The sequence below is a fragment of the Ananas comosus genome, linkage group 14, assembly GCF_001540865.1.
Source record: "Ananas comosus cultivar F153 linkage group 14, ASM154086v1, whole genome shotgun sequence".
Classification (NCBI taxonomy): Eukaryota; Viridiplantae; Streptophyta; class Magnoliopsida; order Poales; family Bromeliaceae; genus Ananas; species Ananas comosus.
Window position 1 is genome coordinate 10,309,353 of NC_033634.1, and position 8,928 is coordinate 10,318,280.

Genomic DNA, 8,928 nt, shown 5'->3' on the forward strand with positions numbered 1-8,928 from the left:
TTTTGTTATTTCTATTTGCACTTGGCGAACATTTTAATTAGACAAAATTTGATTTTTTCTTTTTAATTTTTGTAAACAAAAAAATTGATTGCTTAAGAAATGGTTTATGTGTGTAACAAAAAAAGGATTGAACATATACCCGTGTGTAAAAAATAATCATTGCATGCTTATCATATTCTTTACTTTGTCGCGGCAAATTTTTTTGCACTTTTGTTGCTGGCTCAAGTAAACTGCGGGGCTGCTTTCAACCATCACAATGATAGTCTTGACGAAATACTTGTCCTTCAGACAGATCAATGCAATTTTAACAAAAATTATTCAGTATTAGTAAAGTTTTAAGGCTTCTCTACCTAATAGTTCGATGTCATATGGTCAATATCAAGCCACCGGGGATAACTGCTGAGATCACAAGCGATAAAACAATTGCTCAAGTCTTTCAGTTTGGTGGTTTCTTCATAGATTGATCCGCAAAAACATTCAAACGATCTACACTTTACCTTTTGTTATAATAAGCCTTCAACATCCTCTCCTTCGAGAGCGTAATGATATTTAAAGTGATAGTCAGGATATTCAAAACAGAAACAATGCATTAATAATATAGAATAATTACTATTTTAAAAAATTATTTCTTTCAAGAATAAGAAGATAAGTAAAAAAGTATTAATTTGTACACAAGTCTCTCATATGAAACATATGAGAAGACTCAAAGTTTTTCCGTACACCTCTTTCGAACCAGAAGTGTACAGCACCAATAACAAAGGTCAATAAGTTTTTCATGATAGAAAACCTAAACATCATGCGAACTGAAAAATAAAAGTTACATGATTAATTCCAATGAACGGATTAAAAAGCATAAAAATTTTAAAAAATCAAATACAAAATACAAAATTCATCTAACAAAATACAAAATGCATTTACCATTTTATTTCTCTTTCATCTAACAAAATACAAAATGCATTTAATTTGTCTTTCAAATAAAAATTTTGTTTTCAGACAACACAAAATATAAAATTCATCTACCAAAATATAAAAATGATTAGTAGAAATAAAAATATAAATTTCAAAAATAGAAAAGAAATATGAGCCCCTTCGATCACTAGGCAAATGATATCGAAAAATCGCAAAATTTATTTTCTAGGTACTTCAAATACTCTAGATCAACTCTAATGGAGCCGATCGTCGATTTGAAAGTCTGAACATCGAAAACAACTTCGAAGCACGGAGGCCTCCGTGCTTCCATAAGCATACCAGCACAACGCTATGGGCGTGTTTGATTCGTTTTTTTTCACCCTAGAATCGGAATCGGAATGGGTGAATCCGTTTGTGGGTGTTTGGTACGTGGGAGTCCCATTCCAATTTCGATTTCCGAGTGGAATGGGAATCCCCCAATCACCCTTTTTTTCAATCCGGCCTAGGAGGCCGGATTGGAAGTTGAATCCAGACGGAATGGATATTTATTCGGATTAAATTTATTTTTTCAACTTTTTTAATTAAAATATGTGTTTAAATTTAGAAATTAAATTTTAAATTTTAAATTTTAATTTAAACTTGAATTAAAAATTAAAATTTAATCAAGTATTTCGAATCTTTATGAATTTGAATTTAAATTAAATTTTAATTTATATAAAGTTTTATTCAAATTTTATTTAAAACTTAAATTAAATTTATGGATTCAAATTAAAATTTAAATTGTAATTTTTAAGTTTGAATTTGAATAAATCGAAATTTAGTTTTATATTTCGAATTATCTACTCAACTTCAAAGTTTAATTTTTTAAAAAGAATAGATTTAAAATTTTGACATCATTTCAAAATTTTGATATAAAATTTTAATATTTAATTTTTAATTTGAATTTAAATTAATATATTATAAAGATAAAGTTAATATATTAATCTGATTACGTTTTTTATATTTACCTGAATCAAACACCGACAATGAGAATGATTTATTCCGATTCCGATTCAGGTGATCAACTAAACAGAATTCAGTAATGAGTCATTTCGATTCCGATTCCAGCTTATTTTGATTCCGATTCTGATTTCGATTCCGACTTCGAACCAAACACGCCCCATATATATATATATATATATCAAATCTTTTATAATTTATTGAAATGGAGATATTGAGTTGTACTGCCGAATTTAAATCATGTCGATATTTTATTGATACGATAAAACACGATATGCATCGTGCACTTCAAACTTGATTATAAGTGCAAGCAAGCTATAAAAAATCTAATTCATTTTTTTTTTTTTGCGATAGTTTTGGTAAAAGAGAAATGTAGAATTTTATTAATCCAATTATCTTTATTTATTTGGTTTTAGTAGGTACATTGTTTTGCTGTATTTTTTAACAGTAGATGATGAAAGAAAAGTAAAAGTACAAAAGAGTAAAAATATAGTTTTTCAAGGTGCAACATGGAAAAGTGCCTTTAGGGGAAAATAAAATAAATATTTTAAATGTGCTGAAAAATTTGGGGTCTGTACTCTGAAAACGCAAAATTCAAAAGTATAAGGCTGGAAATAACAATTAATTAAATGTAGTGGATTGAAGTGAAATTTACCCCTGCTATAAATAGCCTCTTCGTCTCCATCTCTTTTCACCTTCTAAGTATTCGAGTCCAGTGAGTGAGCGGCGCGAGCTCTAGGGTTAGGGTTTTATGGGGAAGGAGAGGGCGAAATGGGGACGAGGGATCCCTTCGTCGTAGTACGCCTACCTCTTCCGACTCGTCGGGGTCGTCAATGTCGCGGAGGAATCGGTCCGTTTCCCTCCTTGGTTTCCATCCTCTGGTTTCGGTTCTTTGCTTCCTTTTATAGTAGAATTTTTGATAATTTAGGGTTTTGAACCCTAAATTTGAAATTTAGGGTTTGGGATTCGTTGTACTTTTAAAAAGGACAATTTGTTGTTGTTGTTGTTGTTGAAAATACTGGGTTTGATAGTAAAATCGAAATTTTTAAGGGAAATTTAAGGTTTAGAGGTCATTCTAAATCAAAAATTTTGAACCCTGAGTCATTTTAAATCAAAACTTTTGAACCTTAATTTGAACTTAGGGTTTTGGAGGTTATTGTTATGGAAAAGAACCTGCACCATTTCCTTTGAAGTCGCCTGGATTGGACAATAAAGTATAAATTTTTAAAGGTTGGATAGTCGCTATGAAATGAGGTTAGTTCCTTCCATTTGTCTGAAAATTTAGGGTGTAGATTTGGGAATCGCAGATTTTTGCTGGCGATGATGATGAAAAAGGCCGGACTTACGGCTGCTCGCCAAAGTGCTTTTAGGATCTTTGGCAGTTGGTAGTAGAATGATGCTACTGGTCGAAAGGTTGTTGTCTGAGCCAGCTGAGATCATCGAATGGATGCATCTTTTTTGGAATCTAATGCATCTTGCTTTGCTGTTTTGATACATATATTCTTATTGTTTGTTTTTTTTTTATTATTATTTAGAGAAATAAGATGGTGAAAATGTAAGTATATCCTCTGTAGTATGATTGGTTGGTGTAGTTTCTGTAGGCTTGAATCTTGATTTTATCCATCTACCTAGGTGCATGTGTGAATTTACTTGGGCATAAAGGCTATATTATGAAGCATGTCTTTTCTCTTTCTCATTAATAGAGCATTAGATCTGGGTACAAATACCGTAAAGTGGTATGTATGGTATGTTTAGGTCTATGCATTTGGAAGTAAATTTGGTTTTCTGACTAGACAATTTTCTATAGAGGGGTATTTTGAGGTTTTCAATCTTCACAGACTCTTTAAGTAACAACTTTGACTCCCCCAAAATCTGAAGTGTGCTTGTGGTGATGAGGCTTAGTTCCAAATAACCTATGTGCAGCCCATAACTTTCTTCTCCCATATTTTTTGCTGGGTGCGAATTCGCTTGGTCCTGAGTAATTAAAATTAGTGGTGTGATAATCTTTACCAGGATTTGTGTGAACCTGATCAGAGTATCTACTTTTTTCTTATTACAATTATCTAGTATGGACGGACTGGCCTAGTTTGCAATTTTTTAAACCAAGAAAATATTGAGTTTTTGAAGTAGGTGTAGAAATGGGGAATTTGAAGAAATCTCAAGAAATTGATTGGAGAAACTATAAAATGCTTGCACTAGGTAACTGGGATAATGCTTCTTTTCAATCCCTATTTGTATAACTTTAATTCTCCATGATCTTTTGTCCTGATATTATTTGATTGGATCATTTTTATCTGTGTGTGTGTGTATGTGTATCTGTTATATATATATATATATATATATTATATTATAGTCTATAAGTTGTTTTCGATGATAGAGCTTCCGAATCGATGATCCATACCGTTAAACATTATCTAGAACATTTAAAACTTCTCGAATCAAATTTTATAATTTTTCGATATCATTTACCTTACGATCAAAAGCTCACAAAATTGACAATTTTTAACGGCCGGTATGAGATATTGTTAGTTTAATGGTTAAAAAGAATCGGAATATGTTGAATTTTTGATTGAAAATTCTATTCACTACCTAAATAAAAATCAATAATTCCGATCTTAAATTGAAGGATCCGATCATCTATTTTTAAGATGTCATTCGATTTAACCGTTCATTTTCTTACCCGTTTGATGGACTTTGAAAATGATTTTGAAAAATTACGAAATTAGTTTCTAGAAGTTTCAAATACTCTAGATCATTTTTAACGGTGTGGATCGTCGATTCGAAAAGCCCAACATAAAAAACAACTTATGAATACGAAGGGCTCTATACTCATAAGAGTATAGTAGCCGTACTCTCTCTCTCTCTCTCTCTCTCTCTCTCTCTCTCTATATATATATATATAGTAGGGTGCTGTGCTCTCAGGAGCACGAGGCCTCCGTGCTCCTCGGCCCCGTTTTCGATGATGGAATTTTCGAATCGACGATCGGCTTGTAGACTTGATCTAGCGCATTTGAAGTTTTTAAAAAATAATTTTTGCGATTTTTTGATATCATTTACCTAGTGATCGAAAGGATTCAAAATCCATAATTTTTAATTGTTGATATCTGCCGTTTTCAAGTTTAACGGTGTAGAAGTATTCAAATAAGATGAAATTTTGATACAAAATTCTTTATACTATCTATAACAAGATCAATATTTCTGATCGAAAATTTTAGTGCTATATCATCACTTTTTATAAGATTTTTATTTTCAGCCGTTAAAAATTATTGATTTTGAATCCTTTCGATTCTAGGTAAATGATATCGAAAAATTGCAAAAATTATTTTCTAAAAATTTCAAATACGGTAGATCAAATTTAACGGAGCCGATCGTCGATTCGAAAACTCCATCATCGTAAACGGCTCAGGAGCACGGAGGCCTCCGTGCTCCTGAGAGCACAGTAGCCCTACTATATATATATATATATATATATATATATATATATATATATATTTGTCACTTTGGAACTTATTATTTTTGCCCTATAAATATATCACATTTTTATTTTTAACTTTACGCAAGTGGTTGCGGTAGCTTAGGCTTCGTTTGGCCTTTAGTACTCTCATGCTTATCTTAATGCTTACGATTATCAATCTTTATTATTTTAAATTTGTAAATGGATGTTGCATTTACTTCTAATTGTGAACTTATAGTGCTTGCAGATCTCTGTTGGTTCATCTTATTAAACATTGCTAAATTACTAAGTGTATGTTTTGACTGCAATAAATTTAGCTTCCTAAAGGGTTTGAAACCTAAAGGAACAGCATAGGAACGTATATCTATGAAAGAGTGCAATAACAAAATACTAATATATGTTACACAAACATCACATGTATATGTCTGCATGCACACAACTGATGGGGGATGCTTGAATTTCTGCTTGTGAAGCACACTGTGCTTCGTACTTAAGCTGCTAAGCTTGTTGTTTGGTTCAGACGTTGGTCGAGCTTCCTAGAGAGGTCAAGCCTTGGGCACTATATCTGTGCTTATATTGTGAACATTATGATCATCCCATTCAGTTAGGCAGCTAGCAAGGTGACATTTCATAGGGGCAGCTAGCGAGGTGACGTTTCATGCGCTAGCGTCTATTAACTTCAAAAATTTGGTGGTGAGATATTAAGCTAATTTGGACGAATGGGTTGAGTTTGGAGTCCTATTAACATTAAAGTGGCTACTTATTTTATTCCCTTACATGCTTATTGATTTTTAAACTAGTGTTTTTCCTTGCATCAAGCAGATGATGGTTGAGAGGCTAATATTTCGGCCGAACTTTGTTTAGAAGAGGATCGTTTAAAATAGGAGAGTAAATAGCAAAAAAATAACTCATGTATGCTCCCTTTATAGTAATCATTTAGGGACTCCCTTTACATGTATGAATGTTAGGTTGAGTTGAGTTACTTGATCATTTTTATGTTTGTCGAGCACTCATGACTAGTTCTAAAACAGGAGTTGAGTCGAAACTAGGGATGTTTTTGGTCTTTCACTGTATTAGTGAATGAAAAGTTCGTAGCTGTCATGCTTATACTTTATATACACATGTTGCTACTTTCCTTCCTATGCCCTTTTCCTATAAGTCAACTCTTAAAGTTTGTAAAGTATTAGATTTATGTGGAAAAGGTGTTGTCTTATAGCGTCAAATTCGTAACATCTTACAATTCAACCGGTGCTTTCTTTGCTTGAACTTAGCATGTCGCAGAGGTAGTTTATGTTCTGTTAAGTTTTCGAACATGTCTGCAAAAATTAGATAAGGTGTTACTTATTCTACGACTCTTGCGGTCTTTCATACAGATCATAATCTCGCAATGAAGATAATGGACAAGTTTTATCCAGCTCCGGGGATTTCGGTCAACTTCTTTGGCCTAGAACACATGATGTCGACTAATAATATCGCCATATGACCTTACATGTAGTCATGTAGTCAATTGGAGGCATTATTAGTCTACATTATGGTGTGGCAATGACTAATCTCTAATTCTCTATTTCTTACCGGCATAACATATAAAGTTTGCTCTTCGAAAGGTACGACTATGTTATACCACTGGTGTATTTACTACACGTATTTCTAATTCCTGGATGCATTCTTCAGATTATTTGAAGTGATAGTACTGAGTATCGTTGACTGGTTTGGGGTCTCTCCTAATTATAAAATGACGCCAAATTTTTCCTTTTTGTTGGGAAATTACACATGAAGGCTTTCCTTATTTACACTATTTGAATGAAAACCTACCATCGACTGCGATATCAGATTCCTACGAAGTACCATGGAAGTGATTATGATGGTGAACTTTTATCACAACAGCATGCTTTGTTGATCATCCACGGTGTTCAAGCCTACTACAAGTTCTAGTTTTCTTTTAATGGAACCTCTGATTATTTTTTCAATGTGTTAAAGCGCATTAGCTGTTTTGCTTGATTGCCTACTTACTATTAGACACGGGAACAGACCTGTTGCCTCTTTGATATTCTATTTCTATTAATGAGAATTTCACTACTTGTGTGCCAGTATACTTATCAGAAAATCTTTTTCCATCATTTAAAATCTTTTCTATGCATAGCTCATACATTGCATTTCATGTTTTCGGAGCTCTAACTTTTCTCTAAATTTCATTTTTGTTCTGTAATGTTAGAAGAATGCATTACAAATCAGGAACATCAACACATACGTCAAATCGCATTATTTTGTTGTGATACCATTCTTTCATCTCTTAATAAAGAAACTACTTGTAAATTTTGAACTTCTGGCATAGATTCTTCACGCCCTTCTAAATTCTGACTGCTGAGTGGATTCTCCTTCTGTGGGATGGAAGAATCAGTGCTCCTCAAAGTTTCAGATGGAGTTAGTTCTGATTACTCTTTCCTTTTTCTTGTGACTTACTATATGGAAACCAACATACATTTGTTCGGTATAATTTTGTGCTCATTTCGTATTAGTAAATGCATATCATTAACAGTTAGTTCTGTCGCTAACCTATTGATTATGAAGCGTAAGGTTGAAAAGTAAGGTAGAAGAATCTGATACTGCTCTACTTCTAACATTTACTTCTCTCACAATATCAGCCCCCAAGAGAAGAGGGTAAGGATTTATAACTTGGAAGCGGGTATAGATAGAAACAGGATTTGCTGTCCACATGGAGACTTGTTGCAACAGTCATTTAGTATATTATGTCAAGCCATGAGATATATTTCGATTTGATTCTGCTGCTTTTTTTTTTTTTACTTTTTCCCAAGGACAATCGACTTATCCTCTTCCCAAGGAGGTCCTATATACATTTCCTCCTATTGTGACGGTTTTGCAGCATTTGGTAACAAATTTTGTAAAGAGTTTTGCTCATTTGTACGGTGGTCGCAGTTAGTCTGGCTACGCAATATTGACTGTGAGGTGAAAGGGTGTGGTATAACCTTCTACTAAGTCTCAGTCTGCTCCCTTATTGTCTGTGGCATTGTATTATTGTTGCTCTCATCTGCTATGTTAAGAACCAGTCACTTTTCCCGTCGGCGAACATGCCACATTCTTTGTGAAAAAGCTTTGACATGGTATATTTTATTACCTTTTGGAACTTAATTTGATGTATTCTATTATTGTTTTGTACATATCATCTTTCGTTATAATCCTCTTTTTTTTTTTTATTATGTTTAAATCACCTGCACTGTCTCTTGTTTCATCTATATGTTGGACCACTTCCTTAAGCTAACACACATTTTCTTGCAGAAATGCAATTATATAGGCTTGAGGCGCGTCTGGCTCTACTGTGGAGTGTAGTGCTGTTTGATGGAGTGTCGTCTTCGAAGTGTCATTATGAAAAGCAGTGTGTTAAGTTCCTTCAACAGTTGAATTAGAAGTTTCAAATTGAAGCTCCGTTTTTTGGATCAAGTAGAAATTGCTGGTTTTTCTGTTGTCAATGATTCGATCGACAATCGTATGTATGTATGTATATATATATATATACTATTTTCACTCCTTAGATTATGCTATTTCACTAA

The 8,928-nt window shown here is 33.1% G+C and overlaps 1 long non-coding RNA gene across 1 annotated transcript; it reads left to right on the plus strand.

The window, feature by feature from the left end:
• On the plus strand, positions 2,605–8,928 carry LOC109720564. The gene is made up of 3 exons (XR_002218987.1): positions 2,605–2,758; positions 6,736–6,966; positions 8,657–8,928. It is a non-coding gene; the product is annotated as an uncharacterized LOC109720564 (long non-coding RNA).